Below are 17,901 nucleotides of genomic sequence, written 5' to 3' on the forward strand. Positions count from 1 at the left end.
TTATTAAATGTCTCTATCCCCCAATACATGTATGATGCACACGTCTTAATACTAAATATTGGTATATTGAATGCACTAGATTTATCTGATGATGGTGCAGCACAAATGGGAGCCCTTAAAACTCATGTGAAGAATCAAATGTGGGCATCATTAAGAGGCAATGCTAGATGAAGTTACTTTTTTTAAGTTAAGAATACCAATTAAAATGAATTTACCACCAACAATTTTATATATATATATATATACACACATTAATTGTTAATATCATAAATTAAATAATTAAAAGAGTGTAAAATAATATTTTTATTTATTTTCTTAGTTCAAAAAACTATTTTCAAAAATTCATACAACCAAGTAGTTTTATGAGTTTTTGTTTTTCGGAAACTATTTTGTAAATTCTATTAACCAAGCAGGTTTGAAATCTGAAAAAAACTAAAAACTGTTATTGAGAACTGTTATCTGAAATGCAATCCAAGCAAGACCGATGTCTCTCATCCTAAAAATTCCTTCATGCTACTAGGTTAATTTATTTTATTAAATAAATAAATAAATAATTCAGACACTCATTTAGTTTCCCTTGCATCCATTTTTTAACATGGAAGGTTAGGTTGAGGGAGAGATGGGTGTTAATGGTTTAGAAAAAATAATCCATTTGATAGATTAAATACAAAAGAATGTGAGAGAAATTTGATTGTTATCATTTTCTTTATTTTATCTTTTATTTATCCAAATAGGAATATATGATACGTTTGGTGAATAGAATGCAGGTGGAAAAGAAATGAGAATGTGAACGGAATGGAATGGAATGATCATTATCATTCTATTATTTGGTTACAAATATATATTTTTTATAAATGAAATAGTAATAATTATTATTCTAGTGTTTGGTTGGACCAATTTAAAAATTATAAATTAATGATTTTCAAATTGAATTCACTAATATACCCTTAATGACAAATAAATTAAATTAACAAAATAATATTATTTCATAATTTTTTAAAAGAAATGGCGGCTGCGGTGGATGGCGGCGACGATAATGGTGGAGGTGGAAAGTAGTAGTAGTGTAGATGGTGGTGTTGGAGGACGGCGGTGGTGAAAGGCAGCAGTGGTGTTAGTAAAAGGTGGTAATAGTGGGAGTGGTGGAAGCAGTAGTGGTAGTTGTGGAAAGTGTCAGTGGTTTAGGTCATGATGGTTAAAGGTAATGGCAATGGTGGTGACAATGGTGTGGTGGCAGTGGAAAATGACAGTGGTGTAAGTAATAGTAGTGGAAGGTGGCGGTATATAATGTTCCTGATTTTTGTCATTTTCCATTTTCTGGAATTTTATTTTTTCGAGGGTATTTTCGTCTTTTTTTTATTTGCTAACCGGACACTGTGAGGTGTGTCAGATGTGTCAGGGAGTTGTTTGGAACATTTCATTGAGTTCAAGACTCTCGGAAATGTATTGGTGACCACTTCAACATTTTTCTATTTTTAGGGTCGGGAGGTTCTAGGCCGGACCCGCTACCAGAATTGTTGTGCACGAGGGTTATGTCACGGGTCCATTGCATTTCACGCATCATTATTTTGTGTATAATTATTTGATTGTGTGTTAGATTGTGTGGTTGTGGTTATATATATATATATTAATTAATGTTTAAAAAGTGTGATATTTTTTAATGGTGGGACCCGCCACCAATTTACCATTTTAATGGCCATAAGGCCATTTGGTTGACTTCATTTTCTCATTCCCTCACTCCCTCACGCTGCTCTCTCTCCTTTTTTTCTTTTTCTTTTTCTTTTTTTTTTTCATTTTTCATTTTTCTTTTCTACAAACTTCAAGGCTTGATCCTTCATTTGTCTTTGAGAATTGGGTTTAACCATTTAAGATAAAGTTGATGAGCGCGTCGAGGCCGTCGTTTTGATCGGAGCCAATCTCCGTTTGGCCACACTTGGGATTTCAAAATTTTGGGGTATTTTAGGGTTTTTTCTCCATTTGAAGGTAGGGGTGTTCTAGTTTACATCTTCTTTGATTGCTTGTGAATTTCCCCTTTCAATTTGGTCCCAAGCATGTTTAATTTTGGTATCTTGTCTAGGGTTATTGAGATTATATGTATTCATGATAACGAATGTGCCTAATTTGTTAATTAAACCCACGTTTATGTTTAATTCCATTATGGTAAAGAAACATGCTTAGTACCGACATGTTATATGCTTTATGACTTCCAATTGACATGAAATTCAAATGATTAAATTGTGAACATGAAGGTTTAGAAGTTCCTCTCAAAATGTGATTATGATGTAGATGGAATGTGTGGAATATTATTGCGGTGTAACACTTGGAAGCATTAATCCGCACTTCCACTCATAGGAAAAAAGGGGGAAAATGTTTTTAAAAACAAATGAGATTGTTTTTAGAAAAAGCTTTCTAAAAATATTTGCGAAAATCGGACGTCTAGAAGTTGTCTAGTGGTCCGTGGTATTAGTGTAGTCTAGAGGGGACTAGGGAGAGACCTTAGTGTGGTTGAGCTAACTAGGCCGAATATGACGCGTGGTTGTGGATGGTTAGCCAATCTTCCTTTCGTGACGCCTTGGAGTCTCCTTGGGTCCAATTGCACAACGATTAGAAAGTGAAACGGTATTGTTTCGGAAATGGGGAGTGACATTGCATGGCATGGCACATCATTGGCATACATTGCGTACTTGGTAGTTGGGTGACATATCTATGTACTTGTTGATGTATTATGGCTTTAATTGCTCTCCCGAGGCATAACCCCACACTCTTTCAGTCTATTCTTTATGTGGATTCACGGGATCGTAAGAGGTGTGTCTTAGACACTTCCTACTAAACGGTTGACTCACCCCATTTTATTATTAATATTTTCAGGGCATAGAAAAGAAGTGGCGGAAGAATATCCTCCACGGGCTTGAAAGGGACTAGGAGTTCATTTTTGCTATCTTTTGTATTTTGATCCCATTCTTTTATAAAGTGATACATTGGAAATGTATTTGTTTTGTGTAAAGCATAGCCATGTTTTGTAACTATAATTCCGATAGTGTTTTGATGTAATTCATGACTACGTAGGTGACATGTATAGAATGGGATAATGTTGGGTTGTCCTTGTGAATTATTGAAAGTCTTTCGACTGTGGTATTTTATGTGTATTGTTGCCGTGAATTCGGGAATGATTGTTTATCAGGTTTTACTCACAACGAGCCCGGTTCTCCTTGGGTTTTAGCTGCAGATAACAGCATTTCTGGCCTATCGGCTGGCTAACAAGGAGCATCAGCCGACAAACAGTGCATTTTGAGTATTCTAGAGAGCTGGATCTTTGGAAGTGGCGTTTCGGTCGGCCGACGAGCCCTATCAGCCGACCGAACCTCCACTTCCAGTCGGTCGAGAGGCCATTTATGGAAAGTCCCGAGAGTATGCACATTTGTGCATCGTTTCGGCCGGCCGACCATTTAAGTCAGCCGATTCTCTTCGTCTACTCTGTCTTGAGTTCCTTCTGATATGTTTGTGGTTTGGGAAAGTTGCAGACTTATGGATGAGGTGCATGTCTCGTGTTAACATGGGAAATGACGGCTGTACCCTTAGTTGACCTCGCGTTTGGGTAAGGACCCGGCTAACGGTTTGGACCCACGGGTTTGGGTTGTTACACGGTCAGAGATAGAGCGAGTGTGTGCCCCCTGGCTTGGCCTTGCGCTAGTATAAACTATAGTAATTTTTTAATTTATTTTTATATTTATAAGGAAATTTCTATATAATGCCTCCCTAAAATTTTTAATTTATAAAATTATCTTCTAAATTTTTCTCTTAATATTCTTTTTATTTTCTTATAAAAAAAAGGTTAATTTTTCCTTCTTTACTCAAACTCTATATGTATATTTTTTCCTTTCAATGTACTCATTTTTCTTCCCTTTTTCTTTGTTTTTATTTTTCCCTACTTCTTAAGATTCTTGTTTTTTCACTTAAAAATGATGTATATAATATGTGTTTTTTTTTTTTTTTGTATTTAAATTATGAATTTTTTTTTTTTACACTGCGCCCCCTTGAATTAAAATCCTTGCTTTCTCCCCTAGCAGCAGTGGTGTTAGTAATGGTGATGGTGATGGTGATAGAAGGTAATAAGATGGCACTGGTGGTGGTGGTAGAAGACAGTGACGGTGGTAGTGGTGGCGGTAATGGTGATAGTGTTTGAAGGCAACGGGATGACGGTGGTAGTGATGGAAGGCGGTGGCAGTGGTGAAAGTCAATAGTGGTGACAATGGAGGTGGCAGTGGTGAAAATTAATGGCGGTGACAATGGAGGTGGCGGTGATAGAAGGTAGTAGAGACGGCAGCGGTGTGGTGGTTAAAGACGGCGACAATGGTGGCGGTAAAAGTGACGGTGGTGGAAGGCAATGGTAGTGGTGAAAGGTAATGGTGGTGGTGGTTTTTGAACTTTAAACAGGAGGGTTTAAATTTTTATAAAATTTTTTCTTGGGAATGGAATTACAATTTTAGTTGTGGAATAGATTTTCATTCCAATTGAATGACCATTCCCCCTTTAAATTGCATACCAAACAAAATAATAGATAGATTACTACTATCATTTATTTTATTTAGTAACTAATGTATTATTTCATTTATTTTCTCTTTTGCGTATCCTAACAAAGCCCAAGGGTCACAGTAACCATGAGACAATGAAGAGTGTGAGTTTTTTTTTTTGTTCTTCTGACGTTGGTTTAATTTTTTATGAGGGTGGGCAGCAGATGGTGGAACACGATCGTACCTTTGGGCTTGGTTGTGATACCCCCAATTTTCGAACGCGGGTTGATCAAATTCTTGCCTAAAAATCAAGGGATATCAAACAATTAATATTTTAAAACAAATACATAATACAAAATGAAATTAACAGAAATAAATATACCCTGAAAGGAAAATTAAATAATAAATAATTAAACTCCTCTAATAATAATCTCCAAAAAATAATCCCCTTATAATAAATCTCAATAAATAACCATAAATAAAAATCCTCCAATGTACAACTCAGAAATTCATAAATACAGGATCCCTAAATAAATCTCAAAACTGAAATACTAATAAAGTCTAAATAATAAATAAAATCTAAGGTAACGTCCTACATCAACAATCTGGAAGAGTGAATGTGAATGCTCTCTGATTAATACGAACGAACTCTGAGTCTGGAACTGACGTGGACCTAAAAATAAATAGTGGGTTAGACCCACAAACAATTTGTTTATACCACAACCGAACCAGAGAACCGATAAATGATACATCCCTAGCCAAACTCACGCAATAGTTACATGGTCGGTAGATATACACACATACACACACTAAAGACTCTCACTGGTCTATAGGGTAATCTAAACCATAATTAGTAAAATACGGTACGGAAAAAATACGGGTACGGAAATGTAAGAGTATAATTCGACATTTTTTTTAAAATACGTTTAAAAAATTCAGCAAAAAAATACGAAAACGTAAAAATATGAATACGGATACGTACATGTATAATACACTATATACTCTAAAAATTCAGAATCAAAAATTCGGCTATACACGTCTTATTATTTTCTTATATATATATATTTGTAAGAACAATAAAGAATATGTAACAAATAATGAAATAAATATATTGCAATTGACACTATCACAATAATCATATAAAAAAAATTCTTAAGTATATAATGTGATATTCTACTAAAATATCTAGGGAGTGTGGTGATCTACAAACTTGTAAAATAATAATAATAATAATAAAGATATTAACAAAATTTATAAGATCTTACAACAAAACAAAAAATCTATAAATATCTACAAATATCAATAAAAACTTATAATTCTTCAAGATTATAGTGTTCCACAAATATATATATCTTTCATTGCTTTAATTAAAGATTATAATTGGAGTGACAACAATAAGAGATTACACAACAAATAACATTATTTTGATGGCTTGAAAGATAATGGTTATACCAAGCAAAAGAGGGTAGAAAAGACAATAGTTTGTACAACAAATAACATTATTTTGATGGTTTCAAAAATAATGGCTATACCGAGCAACAGAGGGTAGAAAAGTACGCTATTAAAAAAGTGAGGTTCGTAAACGAAAAAAATAATAATTAGGTTACGAATTAAACGGAGCAACCAAAACGAATAAACGAATAAACGTGTTAGATACAGGGTGATGGAAAAAAACGCATATTTTATCGTATCTTTCAACTCTGATCGGCAAACGGAAGTATTTTCCCAAAATTTGTACGTACACGTTTAATTCGCGTATCATACGCAAATTAACTAACTAGGATCTCAACTACGTAGTGGGTATCTCATGAAAAACGCACACAAGGTGGTCGTGAGTCCTCTTTCCACCAGGGCACACACATCTTCTATATCTAGCTACCCATCTCAACCGGTAATATACGTCTCAGTCTTAACCACTGATCTCAATACCTCAAGCTCATATCAGGGCACATATAAATATATATCTAGCCATATACTGACAATGGCACACCAACATATAAACTGCTATAACCATATCCTGACAATGACATGACAACATATATGATATTGTTGCCATATCTTGGCAAGGGCGCAACAAAATGTCATAACCATATCTTGACAATGACACAATATAGGGTTAGTCTAAACTTATTAGCCAGCTCACCCACACATACACATATCACATAACCATATCATGTTAATGATATAAAATATAATGGATCTAATTTATTAGCTAGTCTACCTATACTCATCAATATAATATAACCATATCCTGACAATGACTCATTAAGAACAATCAATCAAAACTAGATAATAAAAGCGAATCCATGCTTATTAGCCAACCCACACGTTCTCCACAATGCACACAACTCATATATGAATGCATGATTATTATAATTTATAACTTATAAGTTAAATAAACTCGTCCTTATACATAGTATAAATCATTAATATAATAATCATCATTTAAGAATAGAAAAACATGATTAACATTATCTATTACAATATCCCATAGTGCTCCAATATTATCAGTATCATAAACACAACTACAATCTTATTATGATTAATTATCATAAGTCACATGGTTAATATCATAAATCCATTTAATTCTGATTATGATAAATTTCATTTATAATATAATTAGTATCATAAATCACAATAACCCACATTATGATTAACGTCATTTAAAATATGATAATTATCACTTATCAAAATATTCAATAGTAAAATGATATAATAAACATCATTTATCTACGAGAATGAATAATTACGCTTAACGACGTTTTTCACACCATATACTCCAACTATGATTATTATCTTATAATATAATACCCAATATATTTTTAATATGATTAATATTAGTTATCAAACACACACTCTATATTTAAATCATCATTTAAAATTTAACGAGTTTTAGTGTGACAAATGCAATTCAGAAAATATGCCTAAAAATAAAGTATCTCTAAAAATTATGTAAAAATAGAATAAGAAACAAGATAAATAAAAACAACCAAACTTAAAATATGAGTACAATCGGATTTAGTTTCATCTTCCAATATAAATCACAAAAAATATTTTAATACCTCATGACAGATAAAAAACACAATTTTTGAATGCTATACGATGGTTTTGGACAAAAAAACTAACATGGCCCACAAACTAAAATTAGTGGTTTTTTCTCAATCGATCGTTTCCACCCAAAAAATATTATGATCTGGTCGAAAATGGACTTATCAAACTGCTGTACAAAATTATGTTAAGACAAACAGAATTCTGTCTTAGATCGTCTAAAAATTATATATCAAATTAAAGTATGTAATCATGTTCAATTTCTTATGAATTAAACCCTAAAGTCAAGCATAAGGTGTATAATTTATAAGAACTAAAGGGATGAGTAGAGCATAGAATTTGCCTCTTTGATTTTCGGATTGAAAATCAATTACAACTTCTCCGATCTTCTTCTCCAAGTCCGGCAATGATTTCGGTCACCTTCTTCCTTCTCTCTCTCTATGCCAAGCCCCTTTTTCTTCTTATCTCAAAACTCACGTAGAAACCGAAAATTCTCTTTTATATAAGTTACCCACAAATCCTAACCTAAATCCAAGTAACATAATAATAATAATAAGAATCACTACAACAAAAGGTGGCTTTTGGGATACCACTCTTCTTCGACGCCCATATATTAGTCGGAAAAACCCCTTTTTTAGTGACTCCAAATTGTTGGCGTCAAAAATAAGGGGGTCAATTCCGACGCCCACTGGTAGGGATCGGAAATACACATTTTCCTCCTTTCTTATTCACCTCCTCGCCTTGAGTAAAATTGGTTTCTTCCGACGTTAAGGGGGGTTGGAAAAATCTAAACGACACCGTATATAGTAGTTGGATCTATTATTTGTAATGACTGGAACCCGGGGATCCGAATCGTTTACTGGGTCTTTACCCGAACTCGAGGTCGTTTAAGGGCACTGTGGTAAATTCTAAGGCTAATACATAATATACGTACCATTCCAAGGCTTATACAAAACAAATGAGATCACAAATACAAAAGATGATAAAACAGTCCACTAACCCATTCAAACCTATGGAGGAGCACCATCCGCCACTTCCTTTCCATGACTTGAAAAATGTAATAATATGATGGGGTGAGCTCAACAGCTCAGTAGGTAATGCCTAAAACACCGGTTTTGGACTCCCTTAAGTCAAAGACCAAAGAAAGGGAAAAAGATGTTGGGATCATATACGGGGAATTATCAAAATCACAATCCACGTCTTTCAATTTTTTTAAAAAAAATTATCATCACATAATCAGTCATAATCATAGGTGCCAAAATGCCATGAAATGCAATGCATTGCGTAACCGTCCCGAGCTTGGTCTCATACCAACCCCAAATCCCCATCTACACTAATTGACTTTATCGAGCTGGGATTGACACTCTTAGTGCCAACTTTTTCATGCCCTACACCGGGCCACACCCACTCAAGGCCACGTTAGCCGCTAACTGACTTTATCGAACCAGGATTGACAATCTTAGTGTGAACTTTTTCATGCCCTATACCGGGCCGCGCCCACTCTAGGTTAAGTTAGCCCCGGGCTCGCGATACCTGGTTCATTTATAAATCCTTTTCCATAATTTCCTTTCAATCACATTTCTTTACAAGAATCATTTCAACCTCATTTTTCCCAAACCATGCTCATGCCATTAATGGAATCATGCATGAATGAATTGACAATACACATGCTTGCATTTTATCAACTTAATCATACATACTCATCATCATCATGTATATATATATATATAACCTCAATAAAACAATTCAACACAAGGCATGCTCATTAAACAACTTTGCAACTAAGCACATATATATACATAGTTAACATCATTTAGATCATATTTCACCACATAAAACATGTAAATACATAATCAACATTCAATCCTGATATCCTTCATTTTAAGCATGCTTAGCAATAAATCAAATAACGAACACAACTAAAGTCAAAACGTGATGGTTTAGACATCCCTACCCAAAAGTAGCCAAAATGCATCCCCGGCCGAAAAAGTCAATGCCGGTCAACGGTGGCGGAATGGAAAATTGTTTGGTAGGACCGTAGCCGTCAACGAGGAGATTCTACTGTTCCAAAGGCTTGGCTCTGGAATCTAACTCCAAGTGGCCTAAAACCCTTTTCGAAGCCTAGATCCAAAAATTTCAAAAATTCGTAAAATAATCACCGCTTCTCCAAAAATTAAATCATTTGACTATGGGATAGAGAATGACGAGAGGAATATTTCCGTCGAGGAACCAAGATCAAAAACCCTACCAATTGGCCAAAAAATTGAGGATAATTTTGTGGCTTAAAAAAGAAAAAGAAAAGAAACTGAAGAGAAAAGAAGGGATGCAGCAGGTGGGTGAAGAAAAATGAGGGTCAGTTGTGACCCTAAGGTCCATTGTAATAACTTACTATAATGGCGGGTCCCACGGCATCAAATATCATCTTTATGTATACACACACACACACACACACACACACATACACACATTAATACAATACCACCACACATCTAAAACATGCCACAACACTTAATTAACCATTTAACCACATTAATGGCGGGTCCCACGACATCAAATATCACCTTTATGTACACACACACATTAATACAATACCACCACACATCTAAAACACGCCACAACACTTAATTAACCATTTAACCACATAAATACGCACTAAACAATTATGCAGGAAATATGGCGGTCACCCCCCGTGCACGACAAAACCAGTTGTGTGTCCCACCTGAGACCTCCTGGCTCGAAAAAATAACAATACCGAAATGACAAACGATGCATTTCTAAAAGTCATGAACTCAAAGAAATGCCCCAAACAACTCTCGAGACTCACCCGGCACACCCCACGGTGTCCGGCACGTAAAATGAGATATGAAAAGAAAATTTTTGAAAAGTCAAAAAAATCCTCGAAAATAGAAAAATAGAAAAATGAGTAACATTACATTATTTTTTTTTTTATTTTTTTTCAGACACGTTAATTTGGACTCTTATCCAATCCAAATGCTATCTTGTGCTTTGGGGTCGCCGATGAACCACCGTTTTTCCCAAATTTCTTTTACTCCAGTTCAGTTTGTAATTTCATCAACAATCGTTTGCACTCTTCGAGCATTTCATCAACGATCGTTTGCACTCTTCGTCTTCGATCGTTTGCGCTCTGTTCAAATATTTCATCAACGATCATTTGCTTTATTTTCATTAAGCACTTCATCATTTGCGATCTATCAGCTGAAACAGTGAGTTCGTACTATCGTTCTCTCTTCAGTTTTATGAAATTTATGTGTGTTGGTGAATTTATTAGAAGAGTTTGTGAATTTTTTTGCCCACAAATCTCACTCACTCGCTCTTCTCTACTGCAATCTTCATTCTCTGTTGAAAAAATGGAATTCCAATATAATTTTAAATTAAATTTTGTGTTAATTATAATATTTTAATTTTTCTATACAAAGCTCAACCGTGAATTTTGTTTTATCATCACTGTATCACCTCACATCTGAATTTTGTTGAAGTGCTTCATTAACCATCGAAGAAGGGACATTGGTTCTTCTTTGATCTTTTTGCTAGCCACCTATTTCTCATCGAATAGCCACATCTCTCGTTCTCTCCATCACAGGTAAGAGTTCTCACATTTTATGTTTTTTTTTTTCCCCTTATTCTTTTTAAATAAGCTGAACCTTTTAGATATGAAATTAGATTTTGGTATTTTAGGTAATTTTTAGTTGTAATGACGAAACAAGATTTCATACTCAACCCCAAATAGTTTAAATAAGGCTTTGTTTAGTTGATTTGAATTAATTTATAGTTATGGATTTGTAAAAGTAAACTGATCTATGATAAAGAAATGTTGAGGATTAGTAGTTTATGTTCTCTCTCTTGTTGCTATAAAATTAGTAGTTTATGTTCTCAACCCTTGTTAGAATTTCATTTTGAAGTATTTATTTTCTTATGCTTTTTTTTTTTTTTTTCCTATTATCAAGCTCAATGGATGGAGCATTTTGACACATTTCAGCTTCTGCGTTTCTTTTTCACTATGCATTATGGATTAATGAACTAGGGAAATGGGCATTGATTTTGTGATTGCCAGTATTTTCATGGGAGAAACTTATTTCGACAATAAAATAACCTCTTTTATTGACCTATGTAACTTGCACCATTATCCAATCTCCACTCTACGAATTCCTCATATGTCAAACCCGATTTAAGGACTATTAGTGCAGTTTATCCTTGTTCTCATACATGTCACAACAAAAGTGGTTCATGGCGATCCAATTGGGGAACCCATCAATATGAAGAAACACGTAATAATCCAAAAAGGGGTTGGACATATGAGAAAGCTCGGGAATTGCACGTAAGAATACCCTTCCTCTTCTCCTTTCTTCTTTCATTTAACATAATCTGAGATATCACCACTATATCCCCATCAGCATGTCTTCTCCTATTACGATGCCACTTCTTTTCAAGCTCACTCATAATTTCATTGTTACCAATTTGGTGTATTGACTGTGATCCATTTCTTTTATACGAGGAAGAAGCTCCTGAGCTTTTAAAGTTATATCAGGAGACTTGTAATCATTCAAAGTAATTAGGGTATGGGAAAATGAGGAACACAATGGCCTTTTTAAGGTTGTACATCTCTAATTCCAATTATACATTGTTTTCTCTTTGTTTACTCTTGGATAGTGAATATGATTTTGTTTGAAATACAACATGGCAATCAATTCACATTCATTAATTTTTGAGCAAATTTGAGTGCCCTATTTTAGTTCAGGCAACTGAAACTTGAAGCTGAACAACCTTATGCAATTAATTATTATCTAAAATACTTTTCTAGTGGTGAGGCTTGGTGAACAACCTGATGCATTTAATTGAATCAATCATATTTATATTGTGTATGCACACACTAGATGTATAACACCTTCTTGTGTAATATATATATACACAAACATGAAGCTTGCTTCACTATAATATTTATGTTCTTTGGTAATTAATGTCACTTTGAAATGTTAATTTTCTTCTCTGTTTGTGTGTTATGTAAAAAATAAGTGTATGGCAGCAGATTGTCATTTTTACATACACATATTTGAGGTTGTGTATTTGTGTGTCTACACACTAAGTGACACATGCTTTACAAGCCAGATTGCTAGCTCGCTTGCTTCAATGGTTATCTTTGCTCAACTTTGATTTCTTTAGTACTTAAATATGACTTCCAATACTATTTGTTAATTACGTGTGTATATGTAATAGAATGTGGAATTCTTTGCTCGAAGTCTTGGAAAGCTATTCTGTGTACTTTTTGTGGAGCAATACTATTAATTATAGAGTTCACAGTTATGGTCTTGCTCCTATTTGTTTCTTATGCCGGGGGAGCTGGTTGTAATAGTACAGGCTTTAGATCCTACGGATGGAGATAGACTTGAAAATTAGAAGCAAGCCTTCGTCAAAGTTCTTAGGAAAAGGCCCAAATATATTTGTGGCTTGGGGTATGGAATGAAACCCCCACCAGCCCGTCCTAATGCGGAGCTAGAGAATAAAAGAAGACTTAGAATTATAGCTGAAAAGAAATATGCTAATGTTACTAAAGTAGTCAAGGATATGGAGACCAATATGGAGCAAAGATTATAAGCTAAGATGAGTATGATTCTAAAAGGGTTGCTCTTTTAAAGCAATGTTCCACCACCAAGCTCTCCATAGAAAACAACTGTGACTGATATGTAACGTATGGAAACAATATTTGTGGTTTGGGTGATCATGTATTTTTGTTGAACATGTATTGATTATAAGCTTTGGTGATCATTCGAACATATGCTATTGAATTGTGACTGATATAGAACATATGCTACTGAATTGTATTTTTGTTGAATAATTTGGTGATTATCCATTTTTGTTGGTATTGAAAATAATTTTGTTGATTATAAGCTTTGGTGATCTATTTTTGTTAGTATTGCATCATAGGGACCAATTTTTGTTGAATTGTGATTGATGCTACTGCTTTGCATGTAGATCATTTAAAATATAATTTTTAGCCATTTTGCGACACCAAAGAGGGTTGGTAATAAGTTGTTTTGAGTCGCAATAGATCATGTATCTTCAACCAAATATGGCGTCGGAACTGTGTAGGCTTTTGTGACTCCATTTTAGGAGTTGCAAATAAGAGGCTACTTTCGACACCATATTGTGTTGCAAATGCTAACATATTCGCGACGCCAATCCAGCGACAACAATAGGGTTATTTTCGACCCCTTTTAAGGGTCGAAAATTAATATGGCTTTTGCAACCCCGCCATTAGCGACGCCAATCCGGCATTAGTAATAATGTTATTTCCGACCTCCAAATGGAGCTAGAAATTCATATGGCTTTTTCTACCCCGCCATTGCTGACACAAGATGCGACCCTTATTTGGGGTCGTTAATACCCTTTTTCGACACTTATTTTTGGTTTTTACTACGCCTTTTGGCGTAAAAAATAACCCCATTTGTTGTAGTGAATAATACTAATAATAATACTACATACATCATCCTATGGGCCGAAAGCCTTTTCAACACACCTAGGCCTCCTCCAACCAGCCCAAACCCATTACTTTGGGTTCTACTAACTCAAAACCCAATTCATATTAAATTAAAATAGACAAACAATTAAATTAAGGGCAAATTTCTCAAAACCCCCACTAATTTCAAAAAATGATCATAAAACCTCAACTAATTTTAAAAACCCCTAACAATATAACAACGTTATCATTTTAGCCCAACTCTGTCAAATGGAGCCGTTAACCCAGTGCGTGGTTAACAATTGCTTTGTCAGAGTGAATTTTGTGACAAAAATACCTTTGGAGTAACATGTGCCAAACAAGTGATATATATTTATATATGTTATTCCGAAAATACCCCCAAGCTCACCCTTCTGGACAGGCTCAAACACTTTAATAGTATAGTTTATAAGATTAAAATCACACATGGACATACATATATATATATATATATATATATATGTCACTGTTCATCTTCTTCACCCAGTTTCTAAAAAAATTTGTTGGAATCGATCTGGGTAAGGAAATACCCAAAAAAAAAAAAAAAAATCATACAATTTGATAATTGTTCTTCATCCTCTGAGAATTGGAAACGTTTTGTGATCATTGTGATGATTGTGAAAAACGAGGAAAGACATGAGGCTTTCCAATGGGCTAATTCCAATCATATTTTCAAATTGGTGATGAATCTGTCTTGCCAACTCCTCCATCCCCAATCACACTTGATGAATCTATTCAATTTACAGAGACTCAATCACACATGTTGTAACCCAATTGAAATTTATTGATTGCAAAACCCTATTCACTCTTACCCTCTCCTCCTTTTCATTCCCTCTCCACTCGCCGCTATCTCTGCCACCTAATCGCCGTCTCCTGCTTTGGGAGATCTACTGGCGGCTGGTCTTGAGCTGCATGTAACGATCTAAACCCGTGGGTCTGAACAGTTAATCAGGACCTTACCTTAATCCGAGATCAATGAGGGTACAATGGTCATTTCCCGTACTCATGGGTAATATTCAATTCACTACATGTCTTAAAACACTTCAAAATCACAGCCCAAAAGGAGAGGATCAAAACACTGGTCAAAGAGGGAAGGTGAGCTGGCTGATGGCCCTTGGTCGGCCGGCTGAAACTGCATGGTCGATCGGCTGAAACGATTCTCAAAGTTGCAAGCTCTCGGGACTTTGCTACAGTGGCTTATCGACCGACTGATTGAGGTTCGGTCGGCTGATGAAGAAGTTCAGTCGGCCGAAACAAGTTTTTTTCAAGTTTCAACTCTCTGGAGTTGATGAGCCCTGGGATGCTGTTAAGTGCAGCCTGAAAGTCCAGAAATCCCAACCTCTTTGTGAGCCAACCCTGATACTCATTCAATCTCGAATTCACAGCAACGTAACATAATATTATACAGCTAAAGACATCAATATCATGCACAACATATGTTATCACTTCCCATTCATTATGATATGCCAATACGGTTCCAAATTTACATCAAACCATCATTAAATATTACATTTACAATACATGGCCATGCTTTACAAAATGAATACATTCTCAAAATGAGGCTCTACAAAAGAATAGGTACAAGTGCACAAAAGATAGCAAAAAGATCCCCAAATCTTTGAATTAAGTTTATGGTGGATGATCTTCCACCACTTCTTTCTCGAGTCTTGAAAATGTTAAGTAACAACGTGGTGAGCCTAAGTTCAACAGGAGGTATCTATGACACACCTCTTGAAACCCAGTGATCCCAATAATGAATAGAAATATAGGAGCGGGGTCATATCATTCCGGGTAAACGAAGCACAAAATCAACATTCCAAGTCATAATCAAATTATGCCGTGCAATGAGATGTAATGTCATGAAGTGTTTCTCCCCAAATTTTCAAAACCAATCCATTTCATCGTTCCAAAACCGTTGATGTAACCTGACCCATAGCACCTCTATGGCATCACGAGGAAAGAGTGGCTATCAATCCCCGACCACATGTCACCTCCATGGCGTCGTTTGGGCCTAGATTACTTAACTTCCCTCTAGATTATATTAACACCACGGACCACAGCGCCTCCTAAGCATCTGGGTTTTCGCAAACCTTTCCCCAAACCTTTTCCCCAAAAACTATGTACTTTTCATTTAAATAAAAATCTTCCCCCTTTCATGCCCTATGATATGCATGGATGTCTCATGCTTTCCAATATCATGTCAGCAAATGATTTCATATCTACAAATCAACATGCTTCCATATTTCAAGCTTTCAATAATTTATACCTAATTAAGCATAGAATTAATCTCATAGGCATGTTTTATCAAACAATTCAACTAATACACATAAGCATGTGGTTCATATACAACAATTAAGCCAACTTAGAGAAAATTAACACAATTTTAATATGTACCACAAATCAATGGAAGAATGACTCATTAAAGTCTAAGAAGTCATGAATTAGGAACCCCTACCTCAATTTAATGAAAAGCCCCAAATTCACCTCAAACCCTAGAATATGTGATCCCCACAATGGTGGCCAAATGAAGATTGGCTCCGGTCAAAACGTAGATCTCGGTTTGCTCTTTAATTTGCCGCAAACGACATCAAAAATCTCTTAAAAATGAGAGAGAAATCAAGATTTATGTTTATTGGTTTCTAGAAAAAAAAAAAAAATCACTTGTAGAAAGAGAGAGTTTGTGGACGGGAGAGAAAGAAAGTGTATGGCCATTTGATGGCCTATTGGCCATTAAAGAGGAAACAAGGGTGGCCCCCACCAAAATAAAAATCCATTTTTCTTTTCTATTTACATACATAATTTAATTAAATTATCAACCACCAGTAACATATTACCACAAAATTATGCACAATTAAATATGCATGGAATAAAATGAATCCAGACACAAACCCCATGCACAACAAATCCGGTAGCGGGTCCCACACGGGACCGTCCGGCCCGAAAAACGAAAAAAAAAATGAAGATGACAAACCTTTCATTTCAAAGGGTCCCGAACTCAATGAAATGTTCCAACCAATTCTCGGACGCAATCAGCACACCCCACAGTGTCTGGTACACAAAATAACAAAAGACGAAAATGCCCTTGCAACGACAAAAAATTTCAGAAAAATGGAAAATGACGAAATTCAGAAGTGTTACACTGTAGCTGCAGCTAAGGAGGCACTGGTGGATCACTTTGAGAAGTCTACGTTTCAGTGTGATACGAATGAGTTCCTGCCTTTGTGTTTTAGCCCAGCAAGAGATGGTTCTGGTAAGTGAGTGAAACAAAGTTTGGTTGGGGAACGTGTATATATATATATATATATATATATATATATTAATTAGGGTTTAGTTTAGGTCTAGTTAGGGATATGTATGTGAAAAAGAGGGTGGAAGAAGAAAAATTAGGGTTTAGTTTAGGTCTAGCTGGGGTTTGAAGATGGTTTTCGAGTTTAATGGAATTTCATTACTGAGGTTATCCAAAATGGCAGATTTGTGACGGTTCTGTAGCATTTTCTGGCGAGAGGTACTAGAAAGAGACAAGTTGTGAACAGTTGAACACCAAAACTTAAAGAGAATAATATTGTAATTTGAAAAATATGATTTTTTGGTTTTTAAATAAAGTGGAATATCATAAGGGTAATTTAGTCACTTCACATATCCTTAACGGCCAATTGACAGAATTGGGGTAAAATGATAACGTTGTTATATTGTTGGGGGTTTTTAAAACTGGTTGAAGTTTTATGATCATTTTTTGAAAGTAGTGGGGGTTTTGAGAAATTTGGCCTTAAATTAATATGCAATTAAACAATTTAACTCACAGTAAGCAATTAAGTAAACTCACAATCAATCGTA

This window comes from Cornus florida, unplaced genomic scaffold (assembly GCF_030987335.1).
Source record: "Cornus florida cultivar Cherokee Brave unplaced genomic scaffold, ASM3098733v1 CherokeeBrave_3.0.0_Hap2_Chr02, whole genome shotgun sequence".
Classification (NCBI taxonomy): Eukaryota; Viridiplantae; Streptophyta; class Magnoliopsida; order Cornales; family Cornaceae; genus Cornus; species Cornus florida.